We start from the raw sequence: 15659 nt of genomic DNA on the forward strand, positions 1-15659 counted from the left end.
CCAGCTGCATTCACACTCAAATCATGGAGAGTCATGAATCACTTCCTTGAGAGTAGACCATCTACAAAAATATATGGAGTTTTTCTGCATGTAAGATTTATTATTTTCCTTTATTTATGTATTTATTAAATGATTTATTTATATCAGCAGGGACTCAGGGACTTGGGGCAGTTTAGATGTTGCATATGATCCAGTACTATTTTCTTTATTTGGTTGCTAAAGTTATTTCAGCTTTACCTAGAGTTCATCAGGAACTCTACACCTCCATGTTTTCATTTGTTGGAAATATAAGAGGTTTCATATTCATCTTGTATATTTCCCACCTCAGTACTATAATCGATAATTGGACCAAGGAATCCAAGTTAACTTTGTTGAAAAGTGATATTAGAAACTAAGATCCCGGTGAAAGGTACAATTTTGCTACCAGAGTATAATTGCTCCGAAGATCTCTCAGTGGACAGAGCAAGAGGGTACATGTTCACACTAACTCAGGTATAAATACACACACATACACACGCACCTACATATATGTATATACATGCATATATATATATATACACACACACACACACACACATGTATATATATATGGTAACCATCTCTCTGCAAATCAACTAGATAAATAGTGACGATAAGGATTACTAGATTCTATGATAAGATCATGTTTAACTTTGCAAGAAACTTCCAAGCTATCTACAAAGTGGTTATACTATTTTGTACTCCCACCACCAATGAATGAGAGTTCCTATAGTTCTGTATTCTCACCAGCAACTGGTAGTGTCAGTTTTTTGGGTATTGTCCCTTTTAATACATATGTAGTGGTATCTCACTGTTGTTATTAATTTGCATTTCTATAATTACAAATGATGGTGAGCATCTTTCCTATGTTTATTTGCCATGAGCTTTGTTTATTTGTATGGGCTTCCTTGGTGACTCAGCAGTAAAGAATACTCCTGCCAATGCACAAGATATGGGTTCAATCCCTGGGTCAGGAAGGTGCCCTGGAGGAGGAAATGGCAACCCACTCCAGTATACTTGCCTGGAATATCCCATGGAGAGAGAAGCCTGGAGGGCTGAAGTCCATGGGATCACAAAAGAGTCAAACATGACTTAGCAACTAAACAATACTAATAATGTCTTCTTTGGTAGGCTGTTCTGTTCAGATCTTTTGCCTAATTTTGTAATAATTGCATTGTTTTTTTTTTCCTTCCTTTTTAGACTTAAAAATTCTCTCTAAAAATTCCCTGTCAGTCCAGTGGTTAAGACTCCATGCTTCTACTGTGGGAGCATCGTTCGATCCTTGGTCAGGTACCAACATCCCAAGTGCTGTGTGGCACAGCCAAAAAAAGGAAAATAAAATTAGTGTTTTCAAAAATTCTTTATATATATCAGATTCAAATTCTTTAACAGATGTGTGTTTCTCAAATATTATCTCCTGTTCTGTGACTTGTTCATTATCTTAATATGTCTTTTGAGAAGTAGAAGTTTTCCATTTTAGTGAAGTGCAAATTACCTGTGATTTCTTTCATGAATATTGTTGTAATGTTTCATTCAAAAACTCATCCTTCTTAAGGGGGATCTTCTTGACTCTGAACCTTGAGAACCTGGTACGTTTCCTGGAGGCAAACCCCATGAAAGTAAGGTAACTCCCCCAAGACCGCAGTCAAGGAGTTTTCTAACTTGCAAGTTGGTTCCTGTAGGCTCCAGGAGTTTGTCAGTTACCATTTGAGTTCTTGAGCTTCCCCAGTGGCTCAGATGGTAAAGAATATGCCTGCAATGCAGGAGATCCAGATTCAATCCCTGAGTCAGGAAGATCCTGTGGAGAAGGGAATGACTAACCACTCCAGTATTCTTGCCTGGAGAATTCCATGCACAGAGGAGCCTAGTGGGATCCATGGGGTCACAAGTCAGACACGACTGAGTGACTAACGCTTTCACTTTTTCACTTTCATTTGAGTTCTCAGCACTATAGCTTCTGCTCTAGAAAAGCAGAATTTTCCTGTGACTCTCCAAAGTTGAACACCTTTTCAGATTTTATGATGGTCATTTCTGTTATCTCACTTATCTAATGGGTATAAGAAAATCCATTGATTTTTATTTTGAGATTTTGTTGTTGTAAGAACCTGAGAGACATCTTCTAAGTTCTTTACATGTCTGGACTGAAAACAGAGTAATAGTATCTTTGTATATAAGTTGTATCTCAGTAAATTTTATTTAAAAATAAATTTTAAAAATATATTTTAAAATATATTATTACTCATCTGTATAACATATACCATTGCAGAGGTATCTTACATTAAAAACTATTAATATATATATATTAAATTACTGAGGAATAAGAATTCTGTTCCTAACATGCTGTCAAATCGCCATGATATGCTTGGTCAATTTAGAAAGTGCATCATATGCATGAATGTCATATTTAATTTATTCCTTTTGTCAGGGGATTCCTTTTTGATTGATCATCTTAACAATCACCTCAAAATAACAACTGTTGCATAAATATTTAATAAATGAACAAACACACACACCAAGTATAAATTTATTATGAGCATAGTTAATCAAATTTTCAGAATTCATCTGTCAGTGATGTCAGCATTGGTAAATAGAACAAAACTCACAAAAAAAGGTTTTATGTTGTTAGCCCAAAAGTTTGAAAGCAAATCTGGCTGAGTTAGGGAATTCTTTAAGCAATTATGAACCTTTTACTTTTATTATCATTCAAAAAATATTGAACAATTTATATTTGTATTAGGAAGAAAATATTTCTGAGTTATATATTGCATAGATTTGATATTTGTTATGCAGAGGGGTCATGGATGCACATGAGTAAGATTATACAATGAAGATGGAAATAGGTTTTTTGGAGGAAAAACTTAAAGGGGAAAAAACAGCACAGCTACTTCTTTCACTCATATTTACATAGCATGGGGAATCTCTGGCAGGCCAGTGGGTACACTTCCACTGCAGAAGGCATGGGTTCAATCCCTGGTCTGGGAACTAAGATCCCACAAGCTGCAGCTCTCGGCCAATAAATAAATAAATAGATAGATAAATAAGTAAATAAATATCATGGACTGTACATAGCTGTCAGTAGGTACGATAGTTAAGATTCCAGCAGGGATGGACCTTTCTGGGAAAGAATATTCCAGAGAAAGTCAACCTCACTCTCAGCTTATACAAGACATTTTTTAGTTGATCTCTAGGCCCAAGAACCACAGCAGGGAGATTGCAGAAGAGGACTAACAACTCTTTTGAAATTGATAATCATTTCTGGTTGGTGCCTATGTTTGTATTTTTGGACAGATTTTCACACTTGTAGAGTTTTTAAACAGGAAGTGATTGCTCTAGCCTCATATCCAGACCCAAAGGGCAGAGGTATGGAGTTCATCCTGGAAGTCCTCCTCTATGTCCTGTGGATGGCCCTGGAGCTCAGGTCAGTCCAGTAATTTGTTGGCACAACATTTACAGCTATTTGCCTCTGAGGAGAAAACCTGTCCCTGGTGGACCCCCTTCAGCATCCCAGGTCTGCCTTTGATTCGCTGGAGAAGAATCTGAACTAGGTCCTGCTTGGGAGTCCCTAGCCCAAGGCTCATGGTCTCCTAGTGCTGCCCATTAAGGACCCAGGGAGTAGAACAAGCTCGCTGTAAATGGTAGATTCAGGGACCAAGTCTAAGGATGTCCAAGGCTGAAGTTCTCAGAAACCAAGAGCTAGGACAAGAAGAAAAATCTGAGCAAGAAGCTACTAAAGAGTATACCATATAGTTTTATTTATAAGATTTATAAACTGAAAAACCTTTCCTAACTAAGCTGTCAATATAAGGTTAAAATTTTGTAAAATTCAGTCCACCATATAGTAAAGTAAGACAATTCCCTTTCTATGGTCTCTATAGGGAATTACAAATTTCTGTTATATTTAGAGGCAAGAATGTTCATTTGAAAAATAGAGGAAAACTATTATAGAGTTCTTTCAGATAGTTAATTAAAATAATAATTCTAATTCTAATTAAATCATATATTCTTTGAGCAGTAATACTTGAGCAAATTGTGTATATATTTTTTGGTTACTGAATGCCTCTACAATTCTTCATAAATTTCAGAATTCATCATCTCCACATATCTAGAAATAATCTTTTATGTAAAGGATAATCTATAATTAAATTTCTCACTTTGTGTAATTTGCCTTTATCTATAGGATTTACTAATATACTGGAGATCTGTTTTTTTTAATAAAATTGAACTGTTATAATAAATAATTTTTCACACAACATGTAATTAAAATAATAACTTACTTTAAAAGAATGAGTATTAATAGTCAGTTATTCTTCAAGAATATTTTGGGAATATTAGAAGGAAGTAAATACAAATAGAGGGGAAAAGAAGAGAAGCAAAAAGCAAAGGGGAAAAGGAAAGATATTCCCATCTGAATGCAAAGTTCCAAAGAATAGCAAGGAGAGATAAGAAAGCCTTCCTCAGTGATCAATGCAAAGAAATAGAGGAAAAAAACAGAATGAGAAACACTAGAGATCTCTTCAAGAAAATTAGAGATACCAAGGGGAACATGTTATGCAAAGATGGGCTCGATAAAGGACAGAAATGGTATGGACCCAATAGAAGCAGAAGCTATTAAGAAGAGGTGGCAAGAATACACAGAAGAACTACACAAAATAGATCTTCACGACCCAGATAATCACGATGGTGTGATCCCTCATCTAGAGCCAGACATCCTGGAATGTGAAGTCAAGCGGGCCTTAGAAAGCATCACTATGAACAAAGCTAGTGGAGGTGATGGAATTCCAGTTGAGCTATTTCAAATCCTGAAAGATGATGCTGTGAAAGTGCTGCACTCAATATGCCAGCAAATCTGGAAAACTCAGCAGTGGCCACAGGACTGGAAAAGGTCGCTTTTCGTTCCAATCCCAAAGAAAGGCAATGCCAAAGAATGCTCAAACTACTGCACAATTGCACTCATTTCACATGCTAGTAAAGTAATGCTCAAAATTCTCCAAGCCAGGCTTCAGCAATACGTGAACCGTGAACTTCCATATGTTCAAGCTGGTTTTAGAAAAGGCAGAGGAACCAGAGATTAAATTGCCAACATCCGCTGGATCATCGAAAAAGCAAGAGAGTTCCAGAATAACATCTATGTCTGCTTTATTGACTATGCCAAAGCCTTTGACTGTGTGGATCACAATAAACTGTGGAAAATTCTGAAGGAGATGGGAATACCAGACCATCTGACCTGTCTCTTGAGAAACCTGTATGCAGGTCAGGAAGCAACAGTTAGAACTGGACATGGAACAACAGACTGGTTCCAAATAGGAAAAGGAGTACGTCAAGGCTGTATATTGTCACCCTGCTTATTTAACTTCTATGCAGTGTACATCATGAGAAACTCTGGGCTGGAAGAAACACAAGCTGGAATCAAGATTGCCGGGAGAAAAATCAATAACCTCAGATATGCAGATGACACCACCCTTATGGTAGAAAGCGAAGAAGAACTAAAGAGCCTCTTGATGAAAGTGAAAGAGGATATTGAGATGGATGAAACTGGAGCCCATTATACAGAGTGAAGTAAGCCAGAAAGAAAAACACCAATACAGTATACTAATGCATATATATGGAATTTGAAAGATGGTAACGATAACCCTATATGTGAGACAGAATAAGAGACACAGATGCATAGAACAGTCTTATGGACTCTGAGGGAGAAGGTGAGGGTGGGACGTTCTGGGAGAATAGCATTGAAACATGTATATTATCATATGTGAAACAGAACACCATTCCAGGTTCAATGCATGAGACAAATGCTCAGGGCTGGGGTAATAGGATGACCCAGAGGGATGGGATGGGGAGGGAGGTGGGAGGGGGTTTCAGGATGGGGAACACATGTAAACCCATGGCTGATTCATGTCAATGTATGGCAAAACCACTACAATATTGTAAAGTAGTTAGCCCCCAACTAAAATAAATAAATTTATTTAAAAAAAAAAGTGAGAGAGGAGAGTGAAAAAGTTGGCTTAAAGCTCAACGTTCAAAAAACTAAGATCATGGCATCTGGTCCCATCACTTCATGGGAAATAGATGGGGAAACAGTGGAAACAGTGTCAGACTTTATTTTTTGGGGCTCCAAAATCACTGCTGATGGTGATTGCAGCCATGAAATTAAAAGACGCTTACTCCTTGGAAGGAAGGTTATGTCAACCTAGATAGCATATTTAAAAGCAGAGACATTACTTTACCAACAAAGGTCCATCTAGTCAAGGCTATGGTTTTTCCAGTAGTCATGTATGGATGTGAGAGTTGGACGGTGAAAAAAGCTGAGCTCCGAAGTATTGATGCTTTTGAACTGTGGCATTGGAGAAGACTCTTGAGAGTCCCTTGAACTTCAAGAAGATCCAACCAGTCCATCCTAAAGGAGACCAGTCCTGGGTGTTCATTGGAAGGACGGATGTTGAAGCTGAAACTCCAATACTTTAGTCAGCTCGTGGGAAGAGTTGACTCATTGGAAAAGACCCTAATGCTGCGAAGGATTGGGGGCAGGAGGAGAAGGGGACGACAGAGGATGAGATGGCTGGATGGCATCACTGACTCGATGTACATGGGTTTCGGTAAACTCCGGGAGTTGGTGATGGACAGGGAGGCCAGGCGTGCTGCGATTCATGGGGTCATAGAGAGTTGGACACGACTGAGCGACTGAACTGAACTGAGAAGGAAGTGTTAAGTGTTTAATAGAGTCTGAAACAAGAGTGAAATGGATCTGTCAGTTGAGATTTGTTTTCAGCAGAATGAGGAAATGGGCTTGGAAATAGTGTTTATGCTAATAGTTTTACTGATCAATATCTAGAAACTTCAGTTTTAAGACTTTAGGAAGAGTTGTCATTGTCAAATTTGATAATAATAAGGATGGTTGCAAATGCTTAAATATATGTATAGAAATCATTAAAAAATCTATTATCTATTCTTGCATAGATTTATCCATTAAAAAAAAAAAAACAAACATAAAAACCTTTACAGGAGAACAATTTAACATTTAGAAATAAGTAAAGATTTCATTTATTATAGTTAAGGGAATGGCCTATTTTATGGCTTGAATTCTTGTTCTAGGACTCTCTTATCATCCTCTAGAAGTCTCAAAATGTCTTTCCAGAATCCCTACCTCTTGATTTAGAGCCCAGGCAAATTTCAAGAAATCATTAGTCTTTTCTTATAAACTTGCTCAAAGTTCACATTAAGAAATAAATCTTTTTCCATAGACTCTACAAAAGCTTTGCTTCATTCCAGTAATTTTGGAGAAACATTGGCTGCCTGGTTTACAAGATAATGAGAATGTCTCCATTCTGTTGCTCTAACCTAAAAGTTCCAACCTACCTACCTGTCTACGTTCTCTGTTCCTGATGCTTTATTTCTGCCTCTAGCTTTGACAGCAAGACTCACTTCCTGATTAGCTTCCAAGTGCAAATGTTATTGCTTCTTTTCAATGCCAAGATACATTGAGAATGACACTATTAAATATCATGTGGTCACTAGAACCTCAGAGAATCTTTATCAAGCATTTTATTATCCAATATCTAATAGACTCTGCAATGCGCCTAGAGTATGAAAAATAACCAAAGGAAAATGAAAATATGTGCATGCTGCTGCTGCTGCTAAGTCGCTTCAGTCGTGTCCGACTCTGTGCAACCCCATAGATGGAAGCCCACCAGGCTCCCTCATCCCTGGGATTTTCCAGGCAAGAACACTAGAGTGGGTTGATATTTCCTTCTCCAATGCAGGAAAGTTAAAAGTGAAAGTGAAGTCACTCAGTTGTGTCTGACTCAGCGACCCCATGGACTGAAGCCTACCAGGCTCCTCCGTCCATGGAATTTTCCAGGCAAGAGTAATGGAGTGGTTTGCCATTGCCTTCTCCCAAATATGTGCATACATATGTATTATTTATAACTGCTAACAGACTATATAGTATACTATGCAAATCCTTGCATATTAATTCATTTAACTTTGGCATTACTATTAAAGAGCTATTGCTAAGACTATTTAAACAAAGATGAACTCAAGGCCCAAAATGAATAATCCAGTTTTCCCTTGTTTTTTATTTTTTCCCTTAAATATAAGTATAATTGCTTTACAATGTTGTGTTATTTTCTGCTGTACAACATGAATTAGCCATACATATGAATATAGCCCTTCCTTCATGGACTTCCTTCCCACTCTCCATCCCACCCCTCTAGGTTGTCACAGAGCACCTAGCAGAGCATAGTGTATATGTGTCAATTCTAATCTCCCAATTCTTGATAACACTTTACTTTTATGTGGTATATTTGGCTTGTAAAACTCATAGAGTTGTAAATTCTAAGCCATGTTCTTAATACATGCCATCACTCCCTATTAAATCTAACATGGTACAGATTTTTATGATTTACTCATTTTAAAATTTATTTATTGTAGACATTGTGTATCTACTATGCATTCAATAGTAGATTGCAATAATTTTCTAGCATTTAAAGACATTCACTAGGCTGCAGTTTTGAAAACAGATTGATCATGATAAAGATAGAAGCAGGATAGATGCTAACTGCTCAGGAAGGAGAAAATGATGCTAGGTGGTAACACTAAACTTTGATGGTGATGAGAAATAGTCAGGTGGCTCAGAGGTAAAGAATCTGCCTGCAATACAGGAGACGCAGGTTTGGTCCCTGGGTAAGGAAGATCCCCTGGAGAAGGAAATGGCTACCCACTCCAGTATTCTTGCCTAGGAAATTCCCTGGACAGAGGAGACTGGCAGACTATAGTCCATGGGGTTGCAAAAGAATCAACACAACTTAGTGACTAAACAACAAATATTTATATATAAGATAACAAAAAATATTTACACCCAAAAAAGATGTCCTTTTCATTATAGCAGACTGGAATGCAAAACTAGGAAGTCAGGAAACATCTGGCGTAACAGCAAAATTTGGCCTTGGAGTACAGAATGAAGCAGAGCAAAGGCTAATAAAGTTTTGCCAAGAGAACGCACTGGTCATAGCAAACACCCTCTTCCAACAGCACAAGAGAAGACTCTACACGTGGATATCACCAGATGGTCAACACCAAAACCAGAGTGATTATATTTTTTGCAGCCAAAGATGGAGAAGCTCTATACAGTCACCAAAAACAAGACCGAGAGCAGACTGTGGCTCAGATCATGAACTGCTGATTGCCAAATTCAGACTTAAATTGAATAAAGTATGGAAAAACACTAGTCCATTCAGGTATGACCTAGATCAAATCCCTTATGAGTATACAGTAGAAGTGACAAATAGATTTAAGGGACTAGATCTGATAGAGTGCCTGATGAACTATGGACAGACGTTCGTGACATTGTACAGGAGACAGGGATCAAGACCATTCCCACGGAAAAGAAATGCAAAAAAGCAAAATGGCTGTCTTAGGAGTCCTTACAGATAGCTGGGAGGAGAAGAGAAGCAAAAAACAAGGGAGAAAAGGAAAGATATTCCCATCTGAATGCAGAGTTCCAAAGAATAGCAAGGAGAGATAAAAAAGCCTTCCTCAGCAATCAATGCAAAGAAATAGAGGAAAACAACAGATTGGGAAAGACTAGAGATCTCTTCAAGAAAATTAGAGATACCAAAGGAACATTTCATGCAAAGATAGGCTCGATAAAGGACAGAAATGGTATGGACCTAACAGAAGCAGAAGATATTAAGAAGAGGTGGCAAGAATATACAGAAGAACTGTACAATAAGGATCTTCACAACCCAGATAATCACGATGGTGTGATCACTCACCTAGAGCCAGACATCCTGGAATGTGAAGTGAAGTGGGCCTTAGAAAGTATCACTATGAACAAAGCTAGTGGAGGTGATGGAATTCCAGTTGAGCTATTTCAAATCCTGAAAGATGATGCTGTGAAAGTGCTGCACTCGATATGCCAGCAAATTTGGAAAACTCAGCAGTGGCCACAGGACTGGAAAAGGTCAGTTTTCGTTCCAATCCCAAAGAAAGGCAATGCCAAAGAATGCTCAAACTACCACACAATTGCACTCATCTCACATGCTAGTAAAGTTATGCTCAAAATTCTCCAAGCCAGGCTTCAGCAATACGTGAACTGTGAACTTCCAGATGTTCAAGCTGGTTTTAGAAAAGGCAGAGGAGCCAGAGATCAAATTGCCAATATTTGCTGGATCATCGAAAAAGCAAGAGAGTTCCAGAAAACATCTATTTCTGCTTTATTGACTATGCCAAAGCCTTTGACTGTGTGGATCACAATAAACTGTGGAAAATTCTGAAAGAGATGGGAATACAAGACCATCTGACCTGTGTCTTGAGAAATCTCTATGCAGGTCAGGAAGCAACAGTTAGAACTGGACATGGAACAACAGACTGGTTCCAAATAGGAAAAGGAGTACGTCAAGGCTGTATATTGTCACCCTGCTTATTTAACTGATATGCAGAGTACATCATGAGAAACACTGGGCTGGAAGAAACACAAGCTGGAATCAAGATAGCTGGGAGAAACATCAATAACCTCAGATATGCAGATGGCACCACCCTTATGGCAGAAAGTGAAGAACTAAGGAGCCTCTTGATGAAAGTGAAAGAGCAGAGTAAAAAAGTTGGCTTAAAGCTCAACGTTCAGAAAACTAAGATCATGGCATCTGGTCCAATCACTTCATGGGAAATAGATGGGGAAACACTGGAAACAGTGTCAGATTTATTTTTTTGGGTTCCAAAATCACTGCTGATGATGATTGTAGCTGTGAAATTAAAAGACTCTTACTCCTTGGAAGGAAGGTTATGGCCAACCTAGATAGCATATTTAAAAGCAGAGACATTACTTTGCCACTGAAAGTCCATCTAGTCAAGGCTATGGTTTTTCCAGTGGTCATGTATGGATGTGAGAGTTGGACTGTGAAGAAAGCCGAGTGCCAAAGAATTGATGCTTTTGAACTGTGGTGTTGGAGAAGACTCTTGAGAGTCCCTTGGACTGCAAGAAGATCCAATCATCCATCCTAAAGGAGATCAATCCTGGGTGTTCATTGGAAGGACTGATGTTGAAGCTGAAACTCCAATACTTTGGCCACCTCATGTGAAGAGTTAACTCATTGGAAAAGACCCTAATGCTGGGTAGGATTGGGGGTGGGCGGAGAAGGTGACGACAGCAGATGAGATGGTTGGATGGCATCACTGACTCGATGGACATGGGTTTTGGAGAACTCCTGGAGTTGGTGATGGACAGGGAGGCCTGGTGTGCTGCAATTCATGGGGTCGCAAAGAGTCGGACACGACTGAGTGACTGAACTGAACTGAACTGAATCATTATGCCTTATATCTATGCCTTAAGCCTGAGATATTGGAATGAAGGACTTCATTTATGGAGTTTCGGGAAGACTTGGAAAAGATATGAGTAGGTGGAAATCAGAATGTTTGATTTTTATATGTATTGTTAAATACCCCTAATTTAATGTCTAATCGGAGATTGTCACCAACCCGTTAGACTGTGAGATGCCTTCAGAGGAGGTCAGAGACAAAGATACATATTTGGAAATCATCAGTTCATAATTAATTTTATATATCATTTTATTCCATGGTAAAATGAAGATAAATACAAAATAAAATCTCATACATTAGTACTCTTGTGATGTTACAATGATATATTTGAATGATGACATCAGAAATAACGCATGTAAAATAACACACATTTAATTAATCAATTTAAAAATCTTTTGTGATTACTATTTTTCAACTAGTTGTTCACTTTAAATTAAGTTTTATTATTTCATTGCCTATTAACAGTTATAATATGTTAAAGTGATGAATATTGCCGTTTCTTTTATCTGGTATCCTACCTTTTAGCCATAACATTTTAACTGCTGCTGCTGCTGCTGCTAAGTCGCTTCAGTCGTGTCCGACTCTGTGCGACCCCACAGACGGCAGCCCAACAGGCTCCGCCGTCCCTGGGATTCTCCAGGCAAGAATACTGGAGTGGGTTGCCATTTCCTTCTCCAGTGCATGAAAGGGAAAAGTGAAAGTGAAGTCGCTCAGTCGTGTCCGACTCTCAGCGACTCCATGGACTGTAGCCTACCAGGCTCCTCTGTCCATGGGATTTTCCAGGCAAGAGTACTGGAGTGACATTTTAGCTAGAAAATGTAAAAATGAGACATTAGGCCAATATTTTTTTAAGGAAAAGTTTTCATCCACTGAATGTAACCATGCATTTATGCAAAATAAGAACTGATTATAGTTTTCAAAAACAGCAAAATCACTTCATGCACGTTTACTATTAACAAGAAAATCTTCATTCTAGCCTTTTTATTTCTTTAAGCTTTTTAAAAATTGAGGTATAATTTACAGTGTTGCGGTAGTTTTAAGAGTACAGTAAAGTGATTCAGTTATACATATATGTGGGCTCCATTGCCCATTCCTTTCCAACTCTGCAACCCCATGGACTGTAGCCTGCCAGGCTCCTCTGTCCATGGGATTTTCCATGCAAGAATATATGAGTGGGTTGTCATTTCCTTCTCCAGGAGAACTTCCCAGCCTAGGGATCAAACTTCCATCTCCTGTGTTTCCTGCATTGGCTTGAAGATTCTTTACAACTGAGCCCCTGGGAAACCTATATATATATATATATATATATATATATATATATATATATGCATGATCTCCACATATATATATATATGGAGAAGGCAATGGCAACCCACTCCAGTATTCTTGCCTGGAAAATCCCATGGACAGAGGAGCCTGGTAGCCTAGAGTCCATGGGGTCATGAAGAGTCAGACACAACTGAGCAACTCCATTTCACTTTTCACTTCCATGCATTGGAGAAGGAAATGGCAACCCACTCCAGTATTCTTGTCTGGAGAATCCCAGGAACAGAGGAGTCTGGTGGGCTGCCGTCTATGGGGTCACACAGAGTTGGACACGACTGACGTGACTTAGCAGCAGCATATATAGTTATGCATATAAAATGGATTATTTTCCATTATAGATTATTGCAATATATTTAATATAGTTCCCTGTACAATACAATAGGTTCCTGTTGTTTACCTATTTTATATATAGTAGGGTGGCATATGTTAATCCCAAACTCCTAATTTACCTCCCTGCCCTCACTCTGCTATCTCCTTTGGTCACCACAAGTTCGTTTTCTATTTCTGCAAATCTATTTATGTTTTGTAAATAAGTTCATTTCTGTCATTTTTATATGCCAGAAATAAGTGATATCATGTGATATCTGTCTTTCTCTGACTTGCTTCATTTACTATGATAGCGTCTAGATCCATCTATATATCTGAAAATGGCAATATTTCTACAAATGGCAATATGCCATTCTTTCTATTCTAGCCTCTTTCTAATAAAAAATAGCTATAGTTTTTATTAAAACATGTAGAGAACTAGCTGCATGCAGCACCACAAAAGGGTGGGCAAATCACCTAACCCACCCCTCCAGTCCAACCTCTGGACACACCCTACCCTCACCCCGTATAAGAAATGAGCTTGCCCCACCTCAGAGAGGAAACCAGGAAACCTGTTACTTGTTTTCATTGCCTCCTACAGCTGGCAAAGGAGCCCAATAAAGCCTTGCCTGAAAAAAAAGAAAATAAATAAATAAATAATGCTATTTATTCAGTGATTTTGAATTCAAAACTTATAAAGACCCTGAGAAAAAAAAGAAAAAGCACTATCAAATAATGACACCCTTAGCCATTCTGCATTCCGACCACATTTTATGTTGTGCTGTCACCACAGAAGGGTGTGATATACTAAGAACTCTCTAACTCACTCCTTTAGCCTGTCCATTTCACATAATTAAGATAAGTGGAAAGTGTTAGTCGCTCAGTTCTTTCCAACTCTTTGCAACAACATGATCTGCAACCCACCAGGCTCCTCTGTCTGTGGGAATTTCCCAGCAAGAATACTGGAGCGGGTTACCATTCCCTTTTCCATAGGATCTTCCCAACCCAGGGATTGAACCTGGGTCTCCCGTATTGCAGGCAGATTCTTTACTGTCTTGAGCCACAAGGGAAGCCCCAATTAAGATAAGATAACTCAGATCAACCAGTGTCCTATATGAAATGTATAGTTTTCCCCAAAGGGGAAACTATTTAACATATTTAAGCAGTCCTAAAACAGAATATTTTAATAGGAAAGCCACATTATTTATGGAAAAAACACTTGAAACTCTTTACTTTCCTACCTGTAGCACTACTGGAGATTACTTAATTTGGAGTACTAACTTGAATGAAAAATGCTACCCTATAGTATTTTTATATACTACAAATATTACATATATTGTCTTACATTGTGAAAGTCGCTCAGTCATGTCTGACTCTTTGTGACCCCATGGACTGTAGTCTGACAGGGTCCTCTGACTGTGGAATTCTCCAGGCAAGAATACTGGAGTGGATTGCCATTCCCTTCTCCAGGAGATCTTCCTGACCCAGAAATCGAACCTGGGTCTTCTGCATTCCTGGTGGATTCTTTACCATCTGAGTTACTGGGGAAGCCCTGTCATACATTACTTTACGTAACAGTACATTATGTCGTTTGAATTGCATTGTTTGACTATACAGACCTTTGTCGGCAAAGTGATGTCTTTACGTTTAATATGCTGTATAGATTTGTCATAGCTTTCCTTCTGAGGAGCAGTGTTAAAGTCGTTAATAGCTCAGTCATATCCAACTCTGCAACTCCATGGACTGTAGCCTGCTATGGTCATCTGTGCATGGAATTCTCCAGGCAAAAATACTAGAGTGGGTTGCTGTTCCCTTCTCCAGGTCTGAGGAGCAAATGCCTTTTAATTTCATGGTTGCAGTCACCATCCGCAGTGATTATAGAGCCCAAGAAAATAAAATCTGTCACTGTTTCCACTTATTCTTCATCTATTTGCCATGAAGTGATAGAACCAGATTCCATGATCGTAGTTTTTTGAATGTTGAATTCTAAACCAGCTTTTTCACTCTCCTCCTTAACTCTCATCAAGAGACTCTTTAGTTCCTTTTCACTTTCTGCCACTAGAGTGGTATCATCTACATATCTGAGGTTGTTGAGTATGGATGTGAGGGTTAAATCACAAAGAAGGCTGAGTGCCGAAGAATTGACGCTTTTGAATTGTGGTGCTGGTGAAGACTCTTCAGAGTCTCTTGGACTGCACGGAGATCAAACCAATCAATCCTAAAGGAAATCAACCTCGAATATTCATAGGCAGGATAGTTGCTGAAGCTGAAGCTCCGATACTTTGGTCACCTGATGCCAAGAGCTGACTCATTGGAAAAGACATTGATGCTGGAAAAGATTGAAGGCAAAAGAAGGGAGTGACTGTAGATGAGATGGTTAGATGGCATCTTTGCCTCAATGAACCTGAATTTGAGCAAACTCCGGGAGATAGTGAAGGACAGAGGAGCCTGGCCTGCTGCAATCCATAGGGTCACAAACAGTAGAATACGACTTAGTGACTGAATAAAATTATGTTGTTATATGGTATGTGCTATTTCATACTATATTATTTTGTATTACAATTAGATGGTTAGAGTTAATGCTACCATGGCAAGTTAGGGCTTCTTTAAAACATTAAATTTCTATCGTTGATATTCACTTAACTTACAGTGTTGCATTGCATCAACAACATGTAGGAAAGAGCTGGATTTATTAT

The sequence above is a fragment of the Giraffa tippelskirchi genome, chromosome 5, assembly GCF_054371585.1.
Source record: "Giraffa tippelskirchi isolate mGirTip1 chromosome 5, T2T-mGirTip1v1.2.pri, whole genome shotgun sequence".
In the NCBI taxonomy this organism is placed as follows: Eukaryota; Metazoa; Chordata; class Mammalia; order Artiodactyla; family Giraffidae; genus Giraffa; species Giraffa tippelskirchi.